This window comes from Pinus tabuliformis, chromosome 3_1, assembly GCF_031772625.1.
Source record: "Pinus tabuliformis cultivar Carrire ecotype Pingquan chromosome 3_1, CPIR1, whole genome shotgun sequence".
Classification (NCBI taxonomy): Eukaryota; Viridiplantae; Streptophyta; class Pinopsida; order Pinales; family Pinaceae; genus Pinus; species Pinus tabuliformis.
In genome coordinates, this window is record NC_142301.1 from 489,367,440 (window position 1) to 489,385,099 (window position 17,660).

Below are 17,660 nucleotides of genomic sequence, written 5' to 3' on the forward strand. Positions count from 1 at the left end.
CGTTTATGAGCTTCTACAGGAAGTCTGCAGGGGTTCTACACGATGTTTCAGAATTTCTACAGGATGTTCAGCAATTCCTACAGGATGTTCTACGATTGGATGTTGGATGATGTGTGAGTGGAAGAGGTTGTATGGATGGATAGGGAGGTAGGAGAGGGGTTTTTAATGACTTAGTGACAGAGAGATGAGGTGATGAGAGGGTGTGGAAAGCTAGCTTGTCTTAAAGAGGGCAGAGGGAATGGAAGGCCAAAAAGGTAGGATGACGTGGGAATCAGAGTAGTTGTGAGACGAGGGGTCTAATTTGGAGATGAGCAGTTGGCCTGGACAAACCTTGGATGGACGAGAGAGTCATGGAGATGCACTACACAGTGTAAACTGAACCAAATCATCCACGTCTTGCACATAATCAAAATATTACCAATATATCCTAACTGTTAATGAAACCAATGAACAACAACGTTATTTCTAAACAGAACCATGTATGGTACTGAAGCAAAGAAACATTCCAAGAGTTCTGAGCACATGGATAACTTTTACAAATGAAAACATTGCACCAAAGATTGCATGAGTACGCAAACTAGTGTTTTTGTTGGGTAGCACTGTCTGCAATTCCAGCCCCTAGAAAGAGGTGAAAATGGGAGTGCAGGGAACCCTTTTCTGGAACTCTTATCAATCCTAATCTCTTTACTCTATTCTAGAAATCTGAAGCAACTATATCTTCTATCAATGACCTACTTAATCACACCACGAAATCTAACTCAACAAACTGCATTTCACATGCATGTAAAGAAAACCATATTGCTGAAAGAAAAGATATCGATACAAAAGAAGGAGGCCCTAGGCTCTCAGGTTGGGCCCAACCCCGAGAGCTACGGCTCCTCTATAAACTCAGAGATGAGATTAAATCTGATTGCTTCTCATTAAAAAATAATAATCATAAGTCAAGAGGTATGCCAATGATGGCTACAAAAGAGCAAAAACAGAGCTGGCAGCTCGTAGTGCAGAATGTGCAACAGTTTTTCAAAAGTCCTTTTCGAAGGCTGAAGCCTTATCATTTATACATCACGAGGCCCCAAGCTGGCCTCCGAAATCTATGGGACTTGGCTGACCAAACTGGGAGTGAACAACTGCTTCCATAAAATCTGTTTGGCTGCCTTCTAGATCCGGTTTTGGTGGCTTTTGGAGCTCGGAGTTGGGGGTGAAGATCCCGAGGAAGGCTATTTAATGTCGTGGACAACCCTCCTACGAATCCTCAACCCCATCTTGGCTATCTCCTAGCCCTTATCTGCTCGGTTTTGCTCCAACATGTGTCAAAAATCTTGAAATGAGCACGTGTTAGCCACCTAGGAATAATGACTGCCCTTATTCGTACAAATGACATAAACAAACTAAAAAATGATGCATAAGTTATGAAAAATGAAGGATTGAGCAAGGGTGGCTAGGCCAAATGAGCCCAAAATGTTACCAAATTTGGGGCTCATCATCACCCCCCAGCTAAAATGATTGCTCATCCCTAAGCAACTAATCCATCTCCTCGTCCTTCATTGCTTTCACCGCCAGTCTCACATCCCAGGCTTCTGAAGTAGTATCCTCCTCACTGGCATGGAACCCAGCCTTCCTTTCCACCTCTTCCCACTGCTTATGCTCTTCTTTTTCTGTGCTGCCTTCCATCAATCCTAAAAGCAAAGGTGGGCTTAGCTTGAGGCCAATCCAGCTGGCTTGGAGGTTCTGTATGGACTTCTTGTAGAGGGGGACCCGTACTATAGCTTCCCTCATTCGAGTTGGAGTGTGATATTCTCTGATTTTGAAGTTGTGGGACAATGTGTTCCATCGGCGGGTGCAAGCATGGACACAATTGTCCCCTAAAAGTCGCTCCATATCCTCGAAATGTGCTATAGCCTGAGCCTGCTGATCCATGTATTTCAATAAAGCTTGAGGGTTGGTGGCTAAGTGTTGGTGGGCCGATATCAATGCAGTGGGATCCCCTGGCTCCGCTCTAATCAGCAGTGGCTCATGTAACTCTCGGTTCATGACCTCTTTGACGTCTGCTGCTCTCTTTTCTTCATGGTTCAACCATGAGTCAAATGCCATCAAATTCATATCTCCTACGACTGTGTTGGGATCCCATGAAGTCAAATTAGGAAGGGCCAAATTATGGAGATAGAACTCCCATAGCTTGGCCTTTTCCTCTGATGAACTGCTATTACATAACTCTGTGAACTGCTGGGGGTCTTTGATTTGGGAGATACCCCTCTGTGCCAATGCATTAATTTGGAATTGTAGCCACTGGTCCCGTAGGTATAGGCCATAAGATTTGGCCGCTTGTCTACATTGTAGAGCATCCATGGCCCAACTGGCCATGCAGTCCAGTTGTGCATCTTTTTGCTGCAACTACTATTTGAGAGCTTGTATCTCGATTTGTGCTTGTAGTTCCCTTTCCTGTAGATGCGAGGTTAGCACCCCAAGACCAACTTGCAGTCCTTCTTTGCCTTGAGGCTTTGCTGTAGTGTCCCCTGATGATGTCCCCCTTTCTTTCCTCTGTTCCTGTAGCTGCAATTTGAGTTTCTCATTCTCTTCCTGTAGGAATACCCGCTGGCATTTTCCCACATGTTTGGCCATAGCTAATTCTCTTCGTGCCTCACTGAGTTGTTCCTCCAAGGGGCATATATCTGCCACTCCTTTAGATTTAGCTATCTTCATCCATGTGTGGGTTCTCACTCTTTCTTCCTCCAACGCAAAGAAAAGCGGCACTGTGAATTTCTGTGGGAATAATTTTTCCAGCCTCCAAAAAGTTATAATACCAGCTCTAGCTTGGCTGGGGACTAGGTTTTGGAATATGCTCCACCTCTTCTTCCCTCGGTGGTTCTGCTCCGTCTCCCCTAAGTGGTGATGTGGCTGCCTCCCCCTCCATTCTTTTGGTCTCCTTGAGCCTGGCCAATGTTTCCTGTAGAACAGCCTCAGCATCCTGTAGCGGGCTTTTTGAAGCCAACCTGTCCATTCTCTCCTTCCAGGCAGTTTTCTTCGGGCTCCCCCACTCACAAGTGATTGATATTTTTGAGGGGGACTTCTCCCTTGGCGAGGTAGGGGTGTCTTCTATGGTAATTGGGCTGTTGGATGGAGGTTGAGGCCTGCCTGTTTTGATTCTCACACTTCTCCTGGCTTTGAAATACAGAGGGATCTCCTTCTTTCATTTTTCCTTCGGCTTGGGAGGGGTACTAAGGATGCCCAGCACGGCTGCTGCCTCCCTTGCAAGGATTTCGGCTATCTTCTCCTTCTGTTTTCCTTTCTCAGGACTTCCTGTAGAAAGCCCTGTAGCGGCTGATTTCTGGCTTCGTGTCGAAACCGTCTTTGATTTTCCTATAGAAACAGGTGGCATCGTTTTAGCCTGTTTGGATGAGGGTGCTTTGTCTTTTGACTTTGCTGAGGCTGCCTTCGAGGTGCCTTCACTGACGTGGACTTGTTCAGTCGTTTCCACCCTACTTTGTAACCTTTTCTCCCTAGGTGTCAATGTGGGCTTGTCATCCTCTGTTTTGGCAACCTGGTGTTTCTCTTGTTTCCCCTTTTGTTCTTTCTTTGGTGCTTTGTCCATGGTTTCTTGGCCTTTTCCTTTCTTCTCTGTTTGTATTGGTTCCTTCTCCTCGCTGCTGGAGGAGTTGAGCTCCTCGGCCAACATTTTGATGTCACCATCCTTAGTCAAATTTCGAAAGGCTTCCCACGAGAGATGGATGGTGTATGTGTGGAGTGCATCCTCCACGAGGAGCTTAATGAGCCCATGATGGGCTACCTGGTCTGGCGTGCCCTCTCGTAATTTGGTGGCACATTCAGTCGTGGACTGCAGGAGGAAGTAAGGAATACTTAGCTTGTTTTCTGAAGGTAAGTCCATTTGGTGCCTAAGTTCTGTGAGCAGCCAGAAATGGTACCCATATACGATGCTGAATCATCCTTCGCACGTGATATATTTCATAATTTGGAGGCTGACCTCACTCCAGAGCGGCTGTAGGCTAGCTCTGCGAACCCCGTTCTTATCCTCTGAGAATTGCTCCTCCGGCAGAAAAAACTCCTTTTTAGCCTTCTGGCCTAGTTTTCTCTCCTCCTTATCCCACGGTACCCCCATTGGGAGATCAGTGACTCTGCTGATGAACTGTGGGGTGAGTCAGAGATTCAAACCTCTGAAATTGACAACGGCCAGCGTTTTTGATTTTGGCTTCAAAGCTCGCAGGAATTCCTCTGCCACCTCGTCATCATAACCTTGAAGCTTGTCGCAGAACGACATCCATTGTGCATGAGAAAACAGGTCTACCACCTCAGGGTTTTCCCGTAGCTTCTTTGAGTCTGTTGGTTCTTTCCTAATGAACCCACCCGGCATGGTGAAAGCTTGCTGTGTTAGCCGGAGGTGGCTGGCGTATATCAAAAGATGAGCCTTTGGGATTTCCTTAGACAGAGCGCAGAATTACGCCTCTGTCAAGCACACGGTTCGTGAATTCACAGCTATCTACAGGTGAGCCTTGACAGGGGCTCAATTACAAACCAAATCCTATAGAAAACCCTGCATATACACTTCGACGACAATTCTCATGCAGAAGGAAGACGACACTTGCAAATTTATGCGCAGACTGTAATTATACTTTTTTAGGACGTCGACTTCGCCACCTTTCAAACCAATTGCATGGGAGGACCAGGTTTAGGCTTACCTCTTCCAATTCGCCACCTTTGACATGAATAGATTGATTTCCTTCGTAGCGGTGAGCTTCCTGTAGCGCAGCTTCCGGTAGAAGTCGCGCATGGGTTCTGGAGAGCGCGTCAATGGTTCTGGGCCTTCTGTGCAACCACCAGACGTTTGAACAAGACGAGGACTCAGAGTAACAGGCTTTAGGAATTTCGGACGCTTACTCGACTGCAAAGGAGTTGATGATAAATGAGTGGCGTGCCATACACGATCTAGCCGGTGGATTTGAATCCCTGCGGAACTCGTGGCGCGGGGGTGAGCTGTCCCTGCCGGACCGTTGGACGACGTCACCTATTATTATTCCACTGTAAGTCTGCCTGACCGCCGCATCATTCCCTGAATATCTACCGCCACCATTTCTGTTAGATCGTCGCTTCTCCCCGACTGGACGCTTCCCACGTGTCCATTTCCTGTCTTGCTTAACACGACCAACACTTTCCGAATCGTGGTGGCCAGTTGAATGGCTACCCGACTGGCTCAACCCATTCATTTTCATACTCGCATACCTTTTAGAGCATTGTTCATGTTATTTGACGAAAAAGGGTGAGGCACTTACCTGTGCGGCCGCGACGTTATTTTCAGGCTTCAGGACAAGGGTGACGGATCCGCTTGCTGCTGCTTCATGCACAGGCACGGGGATTCCTTCTTTCCTAATGCTGCTGATTACGAGACTTGTTACTTGGCTGCGGATGGTGCATGTGCCCACTCTATGTGTTGCAGGTGCCTTCATGGTGTACGCTCTAGCTGGATGAACTGCTACAGGATTCCTATAGGATACCTTGTAGCCGTTTCTCCTCCTCGGGTGCATGCCGAAACGGTGGCATCATGGTGACGGTCGCAGGGTCCTCGGATGGCTTTGATAAGTAGCGCATGGGGCCTCTGCATCCTTTATTCCATTTGAGAATTGTTTCTTCTGAGAATCGAACGTTCTGATTTGATTGTGCAGGTATTTCCATTGCATGGCAAGAGGGGTGGTAGAAGGAGGCGACAACAGTGGGTGATGTAGAAAAAAATTGGCTTGCATGCCTCCGTATTGGACCTCGGCTTCGAATCCTCCCACACAGTCGGTCCTGGGCCGTCCAAAGATTCTACAGGAAGTTTCCTGTAGAAATACAGAACTTCCTGTAGAAAGTCCTGTAGCTTCCTGTAGAAGGCTAAACTATGATCAAATCATGCCCAGACCTTGGAAGAGATGAGTGTTTCTGGAGGGAGAGCTGGTGAGGTCACCTGGTAGCATAGTAGGGACCCTTGTCCTTGAGTTGAGGGACCTCTTTTCTTGCATGGAATACCTGTAACCTGCATGAATTGTCAAATCTTGAACCTGTTTTCCTGTTTCTTTGTTCGTTTTTTTTTTTTTTTTTTGAAAGACAGCAGGGGTGCCTCCGTGAGGTTTTCACCCTTACCATCTGCCTTGAGCGCCTCAGAGAGGTTTTCACCCAAGGGTCTTTTTTCAAACATTTTCAGAAAGACAACAGGGACACCTCAATGAGGTTTTCACCCCTACCATCTGCCTTGGGAGCCTCAGAAAGGTTTTCACCCAAGGATCTTTATTATATACAATTTTTTTTTTTTTTTTTTTGAGATGCTCGGGGTATGCCCAAAACAGAGGCAAAACCCTTATCTATGACCAGCACTGATTTTTCCACAGTTTTGATGAATTCTTGCCTTGAAAGAGGTTTTCTGTAGATCTTTAGTTGATGCCCATTGACGAGCATGGGGATGGCCTCCTCATCAATGGTCCGAATAAGAACAGACCCATTGTCATTACATTTTTCCACTGCATATGGTCCCAGCCATTTGGTTCTCAGCTTCCCCTTGAAATCCTTATGCCCTGAATCGTACAACAGCGCCAAATCTCCCGGCTGAAATTGCTTGTCATTGAGGTGTTGGTCATGCCATACCATCCTCTGAAGTTGAACCACTTCTGAGTGGAGAAGGGCCTGCATTCGGTGCTCTTCCAATCCATTCAACTGCAATAACCTTTCTTGTTGGGCATGGCTGAGATCCACATCCAGCTGAGCTGCCATCCTTAAGGTGTTGTACTCGAACTCAATTAACAGCAAAGCTCTCTTCCCATAGACCAGCTCATAAGGTGTGAAGCCGGTTGTGGTCTTCCAAGTGGTGTTGTAAGCCCACATGGCCTCAACCAGGCGATCTGCCCAATATTTTCTGCTGCTGCTCACCACCTTAGTCAAGATCCCTTCCAATGCTCTATTGGTGACTTCCACCTGCCCATTTGCTTGAGGATGATAGGGGGTGGAAGTCCCCTAAAATTAATCTAATTAACTCAACAAAGAGAAAAACTTGAAAGCAAGACCTCTACTGTCATAAAGTAGCTTTGGACCAAGTGAGCTAGATTAAACGGTTAGTAATTTTTGGAAAAGAAGAAGGGTTTTTTTTTTTTTAAGTCATTGAAGCTTGGGGTGCCTGCTTACTTGAGAAAGCTCTTCTTTTGCCTACAAAACAAAAAACACAAAACCCAATGTGGACATACAAAAAAACAAACCTTACGGCTTGAAGTTAGCTTTAGGCGGAAACTAAATATTTTCCTCAATGTTTTGTATTTTTCGAGATCACACTAAGGCGCGGCAGAAAAGAGCATACACATGAGAAAAATCCTTCCTTTCTATTTCTGATTTGCCCAGATCGCTTAGAGTTGCGGGGCAAAGAGCATATGCAGAAATGAAAGGTATAGATCCGGTAATAAAAAAACAAAGAGCTAAATAAACTGAATAAACAGAGAGAAAATGACTAAAAACTGCAAATAAACATTGTATACCTCTAGATCTTGAAAATGACGTAGCTAGGGCTACTGGAAACCTTTTCCCGTCAAACGAAAGCGGTTTCTGACTGGAACAGATGCTCCTAACACAATAGAGAAGTCCTATCAACCTAGAAGCTGTCAGAAAGAGTAGATCTAGGAAACGACAGCCGGATGCAGTTCTACCAGCTCCAGATTTCGATCACCAACAGATGCGGCCCTCAAATAGCTCTCATACCATGTAGGAATTTATAGGGTAAATTCCTCACACAGAACACCAAATGACACCTCTCACAAACAGATCACAGATCAATACACCAGTATTGTTGACGTGGTTAAAACCCTCAAAGAGGGAAACAGTCCACAACCTAAGCCAGCGCAGCCACTTCAGGCAATTTATTAGTAAAAGAATGAAAATTAACATAAGCTTCTCTCATGAATGGTTACCCTACAAGTGACCCTGCATGCTCTTTAAATAGAGATCATGGACCAATATGAACCATCAGATCACTACATATCGTGATCGTCAGATTGTAGGTTACAAAAGTACATAGTAAAGAAACACAGTTTACCTAACTCTACAATAGACGAGGTTATACTTAACTATTTCCTATGTGTCGAAATATCCTAAAAATCTATGAACGAGATGGTGAAGATTTATCCTCCTTCGAATCTGCCACGATATACATAGTAGTATACATAGATCAAGTGTTTATATTTATCTTCAATTAGTTATGCTCTTTTAATTAATTTATCTCAAATTAATTAATTAAAGAAAATGTCATATCAACAAGTGCCATATTGTGTATGTGTTATTAATAAGTCATAATATTGGCCCATGGTACTGTAATAAAAGCTATTTACAAATTAAGAAATTCCATTATAAAGTGGGGTGAAACTCCGTTTTTAGGTATATAATTTAATTCATATACTAATTATTTTTATAATTAATAATAATAATAATTAAAATAAAGTTGTAATTTAATTAATTGTTATCGTTGTGAGATGCATTTCGATGCTAATGATGGATTGATGCATATTGACATGATAATAATAAGTTAAAATAAAATTGTAATTTAATTGATTTTTATGATTGTGATATGTGTTTTGATGTTGTCACACATCTATTTGTTATGCATGTAAAAATAAAAATAAAAATGACATATTACCACTGTAAGATGTTAAGTTAATTACACCTATTATTAATCTATGTATATATAAACAATGGCAATGTGATACAAAATAAAACTACATTAGCTTTTACCTTCTACACTCGAGCATATTAGCATATATAAGTTACAATATATTTTCATGTCTATAGTTCAACATGGATACACAAGATTGTATTAATTTAAGTTCGGCAAATTGATTTATCCGACGATTCATATCCCAAGACTTGACCTGAGTCATTTACCTCCACTGGTGACTCAATGACGACATTTATCGCTCTCGTAGTCCTGGTCATTCGTGGTATTAATGATTTACTTGTTGCGCTTGGCTGAGGTATGGTGTATTTACTCAAGATGCGCGTTGCCCTGCGGTACTGCCTTGCTGTCAACCTTGAAGGGAGCTCAACATCAACGGCGCCTGGTCTTCGAGATGATCAAATGACGAGGAAGAGTTTTGAATATCTATGCCTTGGGCACTAGATGTCACTCCTCCATTTCTATCTTTCTGGTGAGTTTTATCAACTACTCCGAAATTTTTTTTTGCTTCGAGCTATGGTCGGCTTACAATTATAACGCCCCTAGTAAATCGATAATGTTTTAATTAAGGAAGTAAAATTTAACTGTTGACTAAGGTTATGTTTGGTGAAATTAAAATAACTATGTTGCTACTAGTGTTAATTAATTATGTTGATTTATTATTGCTACTACTGTTTAATTAATTATGTTGATTAATTGTTGTTAGTAACTATTGAGGTGGTTGGAAAAAGAAAACCTAACTAATTTCATGAGAAGGTTGAGACCCCATAGGAAAAGGGGGAAAGTTATGCTAAGTCTAGTAGAGAACAGATAGCGGAGGAAAAAGAAAGAGAGTTTCTCTTTTGGAAAAAAATGTTATGTCTGTTAAAGATCAAATGGCATGTGTCTGGAAGGCGGAAGCTTCCTAAACTGCTACGTCTGGTAAGGACCAGATAGCGTGACTCTGGTATAGCCAGAGAGTTTGCAGACAGTGAAGATCTGCAGAAGTGCTTGGGGTGGAAGATCGAGGAGGATCTTCCTAAGGTCGGGAGGTTGACAAGCGCAATAGAGAGGTTTGCCTCTGTTCAGGTATGAATTAACTGAGAAACTTAATAGTTATTAAGGATTTATGTATACTGTGAAATTAATTAGGGTCTATGACAGGCCTAGAACTGTGTATGGCATTGGAAGAATTTCTGTAATTTTGCAGGCAATGGTAGAGATGGAAAATGTAAACACATTGATGACATTTAAGAATGAATTTCTGTGCAACTGACAGAAGAAAGAAAAGATTAAACTAGATTTAATTAAAGATCATAGATTTCCATACTGGAACAATTCCTGTAGCATAAGTGACAGTTAAATGGAAAACAAAATACTGTGTATATTTATTTCAGCCTACGTAAACAATATATATATATATATATATATATATACATATGTGCATACAAAGATTCCAAGAATGCTACTGAAGAAAATAAAGAAAACTGTAACATGTCAAAAAATGAGTCAATGCATGAACTCTCTAGACTAAACAACCAATCAAAGATCGCAGGATCTCCATCTTAACAATGTAGTTTAAGAATGAATAATACGGTAACGAAAAACACTCCAGTACTTGAAAAACAAAGGAAAGTTAGTGCCCACATCATAAACATAATTTAACGATAACAGACATTCCAAAAATCAAGGAATGAGCCTGTAAAAAAAGAAAATGGCCGTAACCTGTGTGAATATGATTGGGTAGCCAGTGAGGGCTTCCGAAGTCAAAACCGGCAACCCATATTCTTCAAACCGGAAATAATAACAGTAAACAAAACCATAGAGATATTTTTCTCTTAATTGAAATTTACAGGAAAATCCTCTGAAGAGATAAGCGTATCCAGTATACACAGAAAATAATGAAAACTTCAAACTCAGGCGAGAATCTGTCCATGGTAAACCAGCAATCTTTAAAAAATATATTGAACCGTAAAACGATTCCATGGAGAAGCACACAATTCATTATCCAGCCAAAGTTCAATTAACAGTAATAACTGAAAATTTATACAATTATTCGTTGTAGGGTGTAACCCTTGGCTCTGAAACAAATTATACAGTAATGGACAGGTATTAAGCGCAACCCAACTAGGGTTTCCGCCTGATCTGCTTGGCGCAGAACCCAAATAATTTACAAAGTAATAGACGCGGGGAAGCCATTAATTTTCCACATTGAAGGAAAACCCACGAAATAGTGATAGACTCCCATGCTCAAGCACAGCTCAGATAGCCTGCCAAGAAGGACAACGGCTCAGTCAGTTACCCAGGGTCTTTTCCTAAATTTTTAAACCACGGGAGTAAACGTCTCTTACCCGGAACATGGAGTAAGTAAGGAAGACAGAACAGGTCCTCCATCGAGCGCTGGCCACGACACCGAGACTCCACACCTGAGACAAAGGGGTCATTCAAAGAAAACAGAATAAGAATCAGATCTGTGAAAAAGAAAAAAAAAAAAAAAAAACGAACTGTAAAAACACGGTGACATTCACTAGGGTGAGGGAGCACCGGTTTACCATGACCGAGGACGGGAGGTAGAGTTCAGTTTACACCATGGACCGCATGTTGGAGAGGTTTCCTGTGCGAAAATGCAAAAGCGCCAGAGACCTGTGGACGACAGAAGTTACACTAACAATGAACTGCTAAGAATTTCCAAATGTATTGAAAAGCTTTCAAGTCATACCACCCACACCTGGATTGACTTCGACCGTTGATCTGGATGGTCTCATCTCCACCGTAGGAATGGGCATAGAAACCTGAGAAGTAGCCATCGTATGGTATTTTTCGAGATATGTATCAGAAGCATTAACTCCTGGAGTCCTAAGCACGCTGTATCACATGGTGTCGACAGGTCGATCGTTCATCGTGCCAGATGGACGGTGTGGGGAAAGACCAGCTTGTCAAGCGCCAGTTGCCCGAGCGATTCTCGGCAACGCTCCTTTCCAGGCCAGATATTTAGGCGAATAGCATTAACTCAAACAAGAAATTACTAAATGGCCATTCATTTCCGTAGTACCAACGACCATTTTTATATTCTATCCATTGTACTGTAAAGTATGGATTATCATTACAAGTTGAATGTTGGTTCTCGAGAATGAAGCAGAATTAGATTATTAATGTTATGTGCTATGGTCAGCATAGATGTAACTTATCAATAAATAATACGGTTCCTATGATATGTAAATGAATTAAAACAATTGATTATTTGCATTTGAATTCTTATTGCTAAGTTCTATTATTGTTTTAAAAAAAAATTATTACTCCTGTTCTGTAGTGTTACAAGTAGGATCAGAGCCCAGGTTACAACTCTGTGACCTCGGGTTAATCATAACAGAGACAAAAATACATAAATAATAAAATTAACAAGCAAGCAGGGGTTATTTCAATATATTGCACATAATATTTGTTGAAATGAACTAATGTCCTGATCAGGTGACAGCAGAATGAGGAGAACGATCAGAGCTCCTCATGGAAATATGAATCGACCAGACAAAGTTACCCAACCTCAGGGAATTCCTGAGATATGGGTACAGTTGGGAGAGGAAGCCCGCAACACCAATTTGACTATATTGGAGACAGTCCAGGAACTGAAGAACGAGATGGCCCGTTTACGTGAGGACAACGCCAGATTAACCATGGAACAAGAAAGGATCATGAAAAGTTTATCAGATAAACAAAACCAACACCAACCGCATCCTAGCCCTGAGCAAACGCGAGTATCAGATGAACCGGGCTATCATACCGAACATAAAGAAACATAGGAAAGAGCGGAGGTTCGAGGAGAGAAATCTGATAACGCCTCTGAACATCAAACCCCAAAAAGGTAGCGGATAGAACTGCAAGGGGAGTTTCGGAAGATCAAGCCACCACATTTTGACGGGGAATCCGAGGAGGCCGCAGAAGCTTGGTTAATCAACATGAACAAATATTTCCAAGTCTATGAGTATGATCACCATCTTAAGGCACGACTGGCTAGTTTCTAGCTGTAGGCTAAGGCTACATTATCGTGGGAGGAAGTCAAGATGGTGTGGGGGGTGAGTGAGCAAGATGTAACTTGGGAAACTTTTCAAAGATACTTCAAGGAGAAATACTTGACTGAACACTTCTATGATGAAAAATCACAAGAATTTCATGATCTACGGCTTGGGCAGAAGACCATGGATGAATTCATTATTAAATTTACATCTCTGCTTCGCTATGTACCGTATATTCGGGAAGGAAAGGCAAAGGTGCAGCAGTTCGTTAGCAGCCTACCCTAGACAATGCGGGAAAGGATTGAATTTGATAATGCGAAGATCATGGAGGAAGCGATACGGAAAGCTAGAATATGTTATCAGCAGAATAAACAAAAAGGAGAAAATTCTGGGAAGTGCTGGGCAGATAGAAAAGGCAGCAGAATAACTATGGGAGTTAAGGGAGCTCGCAGCAATTTCAACAAGGGATTCTCCAAAGGGGCCAGGGATCAGGTGTCCCAGGTTTATGAAGCCTCCACAGTGGGAGACGTGGCTCGGTCCATATCCAGAATAAATGCTGCCCTCGAGGAACATCAAGCTGATTACCAGCCAACGATGGTAGAATTTGAAGGTAATATTTTTGAGTTAACTGTTTCCATTTTAGTAAACCCAGGAGCTACATTAAGCTATGTTAGTCCCAAAGTTGTGGAAAATTGTAATTTGCAATCCATTAAGTTTAAGAGTCCATGGTTAGTACAGCTTGCAACCGGGGCAAAAAGACGAGTGCTGGCTAAGGTCAGCAACTGCCCATTGAGGATAGCCGGTCAGACAGTGATGACAGAATTGAATGTACTCCCTCTCGGTTCGTATGATGTGCTGATCGGGATGGATTGGCTGGAAAGGCGATGGTCTATAATAAACTGCAAGACAAAAATAATTTCTTATCGGGACGAACTGGGAAATGAACAGGAAATTCATGGTATCCTGAAACCAGTGCAGATCCGGCCAATTCTTGCCTCACAACTAGCTAAAAGCATCAGGAAAAAATGTCAAATATATGCAGTTCAAGTAGGTTATGCCAAATATGAAGATAAAATTGCTGCTATGGGAAGCGTACCAGTAGTGCGAGAATTTACGGATGTATTTCCCGAGGAAGTACTAGGGCTGCCACCCAAAAGAGATTTAGATTTTACCATAGAATTGATACCCGGTGCAGCCCCAGTGTCCCGAGCACCATACCGGATGAGTGTGCCAGAATTAACAGAATTAAAAATGCAGCTGCAAGAGCTGTTGGACAAGAAGTATATCCGTCCCAGCGTATCCCCTTGGGGAGCCCATGTATTATTTGTTAGGAAAAAGGATGGAAACCTTCATATGTGCATAGATTATAGACAGCTGAACAAATTGACAGTTAAAAATAAATATCCACTACCCCGCATCGATGAACTGTTTGATCAAGTGAAAGGGGTGACAATATTTTCAAAGATCGTTTTGAGGTCTGGTTATCATCAAATCATAATTAAGGAGTAGGACATATCCAAAGCATCATTTCGAACCCGTTATGGGCATTATGAGTTTGTGGTACTACCTTTCAGGTTGACCAATGCACCTGCGACATTTATGTGCCTGATGAATAGTGTATTTCATCAGTACTTGGACAAATTTGCATTATTTTTTATTGATGATATACTTATATACTCCCAGAATATTAAATAGCATGAGGAGCACCTCAGACTCGTGTTACAGACACTACGGGAACATCAGCTATATGGTAAATTTAGCAAATGCGACTTTTATAAAGAGCAGATCTACTATTTGGGGCATATAATCACCAAGGAAGGCATTGTTGTGGACCCTGAAAAGATAAAACCATAATGCAATGGCCAACACCAAAGGACGTCGCAAAAATCAAATCTTTCATGGGGCTGGCTGGATATTATAGGCAGTTCGTGGAAAGCTTTTCCAGGGTTGCATACCCTATCACCTCCTTGCAGAAGAAAGGAAAAATATTTAAGTGGACAACGAAGTGTCAACGGAGCTTTGAACAACTCAAATATCTGCTCACCACTACACATGTGTTGAGTATTGAAGGCCCAAAAAAACATTACGTAGTCTGCACAGATGCAAGCAAAGAGGGTGTAGGTGGGGTGTTGATGCAAGAAGGGAAAGTGACTGCGTACGAATCCAGAAAATTGAAAGAACATGAGCAGAAGTATTCTACCTATGATCTAGAACTAACTATTGTAGTACATGCACTAAAAATGTGGCGCCATTATTTGGTGGGAAGAAATATTTTATTGATGACAGATCACCATAGCTTAACTAGCTACTTTAGTCAACCAACTTTAAACGGTAGGCAAGCTAAGTGGGTGGACTTTTTGGGCGGTTTTGATTTTGAAATCAAACACCTAAAAGGAAAATAAAACCGGGTGGCGGATGTTCTAAGCCAAAAGGTGCATTGTCTCTATGAAATTGGCCTTAGTGAAGGACGGTCTACCCTTAGCAAAGAAATTAAAAAGGCTGTTGAACAAGATCAAATCTACGAGAAAAAGAAACAACTAGTGCAGAACTTAAACATCCACATAATGCAACAAGGTTATGAATTGGACGCATCAAGCATTTTATGCTACAAGAAAAGGATATATGTGCCCAATCAGGGCGATATTAAGGAAAAGATTATGGATTAATATCATAAAAGTCCTTATGCGGGACACCCGGGTTATCAAAAGTTAATCACTTCGCTTCGGAGGGAATATCACTGGCTAGGCATGAAAAGAGATGTAATAGAATATTTGGCACGATGCATAGAACGTCAACAGGTTAAGGCTGAACATTAACATCCTGTGGGTTTTCTACAGCCATTACCTATACCATAATGGAAGTGGGAGATTATCACCATGGACTTTATTACAGGGTTACCGAAGTCCAAGAGGAATAATGACTCTATTATGGTTGTAGTGGACAAACTCAGTAAGTCATCCCACTTCATACCAGTTCAATCTATGTATCGTGCAACAAAAATTGCAAATGATTTTATGCAGAACATATTTAAGCTCCATGGGCTGCCAAAAACTATAATATCCGATCTCAATGTTAAATTCACATCAGCCTTTTGGAAGACCTTGTTTGAAGGTCTGGGAACTCAATTGAATTTTAGCACTGCATATCATCCGCAGACTGACGGACAGACTGAGCAGGTGAATCAAGTGGTGGAGGACATGCTGAGGTCATATGTGATGCAACAACCCACTCGATGGGAAGAGTATTTACATCTTATGGAGTTTGCCTATAAAAATGGATATCATGCATCATTGCGGATAAGCCCATTTGAAGTACTTTACGGCCGAAAATTATGCACGCCATCGAGCTGTGGTGGACCAGAAGACAGGCTCATGCTGCGTCCTGAAATGTTAAAAGAGATGGAAGCAATGGTTAAGAGAGTGCGGGCTAATTTAAAAGTAGCTCAGGACAGACAAAAACGTTTTGCAGATCGGAAAAGGACCTTTAGGGAGTACCAAGTGGGTGAACATGTATATGTCAGAATTCGGGCAAGGAGAAGTACTCTAAAATAGAATGGTTGTGCCAAATTGGCACCCCGCTTTTGTGGGCCCTTTCAGATTTTAGCACGAGTGGGGCCGGTAGCTTATCAGCTAGCCCTACTTAGCCACATCAAGGTCCATAATGTCTTCCACGTGTCCGTTTTAAAGAAATAGGTTTATGACCCTAGACACATAATAAGTTGGCAGGACATTCAGGTAAGAAGATGTTGTAAGACAAACATAAACCAAAGATGGATTGTTAAGAAACTGCTAATCTCAATATTATGTGTTTCAGGTGGAACCGAAAGGAGAATTCTTGGTCGAGCCAGTGAACATACTAGATCAGAGAAGGGTCGAGCTGCGGAAAAGAGTCATCACCCAGGTTAAAGTGCAATGGCAGCACTTTGGGCCAGATGAGGCCACCTGGGAAGATGAGCAGAGCATGAAAGAAGCCTATCCCGAATTGTTTCTGGGTGAACAACATCGGGACGATGTTGAACTTCAGGAGGGGGAGATGTAACGCCCTAGTAAATCGATAATGTTTTAAGTAAGGCAGTAAAATTTAACTGTTGACTAAGGTTATGTTTGGTGAAATTAAAATAACTATGTTTCTACTGATGTTAATTAATTATGATGATTAATTATTGCTACTACTGTTTAATTAATTATGTTGATTAATTGTTGTTAGTAGCTATTGAGGTGGTTGGAAAAAGAAAACCTAACTACCTTCATGAGAAGGTTGAGACCCCATAGGAAAAGGGGGAAAATTTATGCTAAGTCTGGTAGAGACCAGATAGCGGAGGAAAAAGAAAAGAGAGTTTCTCTTTTGGAAAAAAATGCTATGTCTGGTAAAGATCAGATGGCATTTGTCTAGAAGGCGGAAGCTTCCTGAACTGCTACATCTGGTAAGGACCAGATAGCGTGACTCTGGTATATCCAGAGAGTTTGCAGACAGTGAAGATCTGCAGAAGTGCTTGGGGGTGGAAGATCGAGGAGGATCTTCCTAAGGTCGCGAGGTTGACAAGCGCAATAGAGAGGTTTGCCTCTGTTCAGGTATGGATTATCAGAGAAACTTAATAGTTATTAAGGGTTTATGTATACTGTGAAATTAATTAGGGTCTATGACAGGCCTAGAACTGTGTATGGCATTGGAAGAATTTCTGTAATTATGCAGGCAATGGTAGAGATGAAAAATGTAAACACATTGATGACATTTAAGAACGAATTTCTGTGCGACTGACAGAAGAAAGAAAAGATTAAACTAGATTTAATTAAAGATCATAGATTTCCATACTAGAACAGTTCCTGTAGCATAAGTGATAGTTAAATGGAAAACAAAATACTGTGTATATTTATTTCAGCCTATGCAGATAAATTGAAACAATATATATATATATATATATATTTGCATACAAAGATTCCAAGAACGCTACTGAAGAAAATAAAGAAAAATGTAACAGG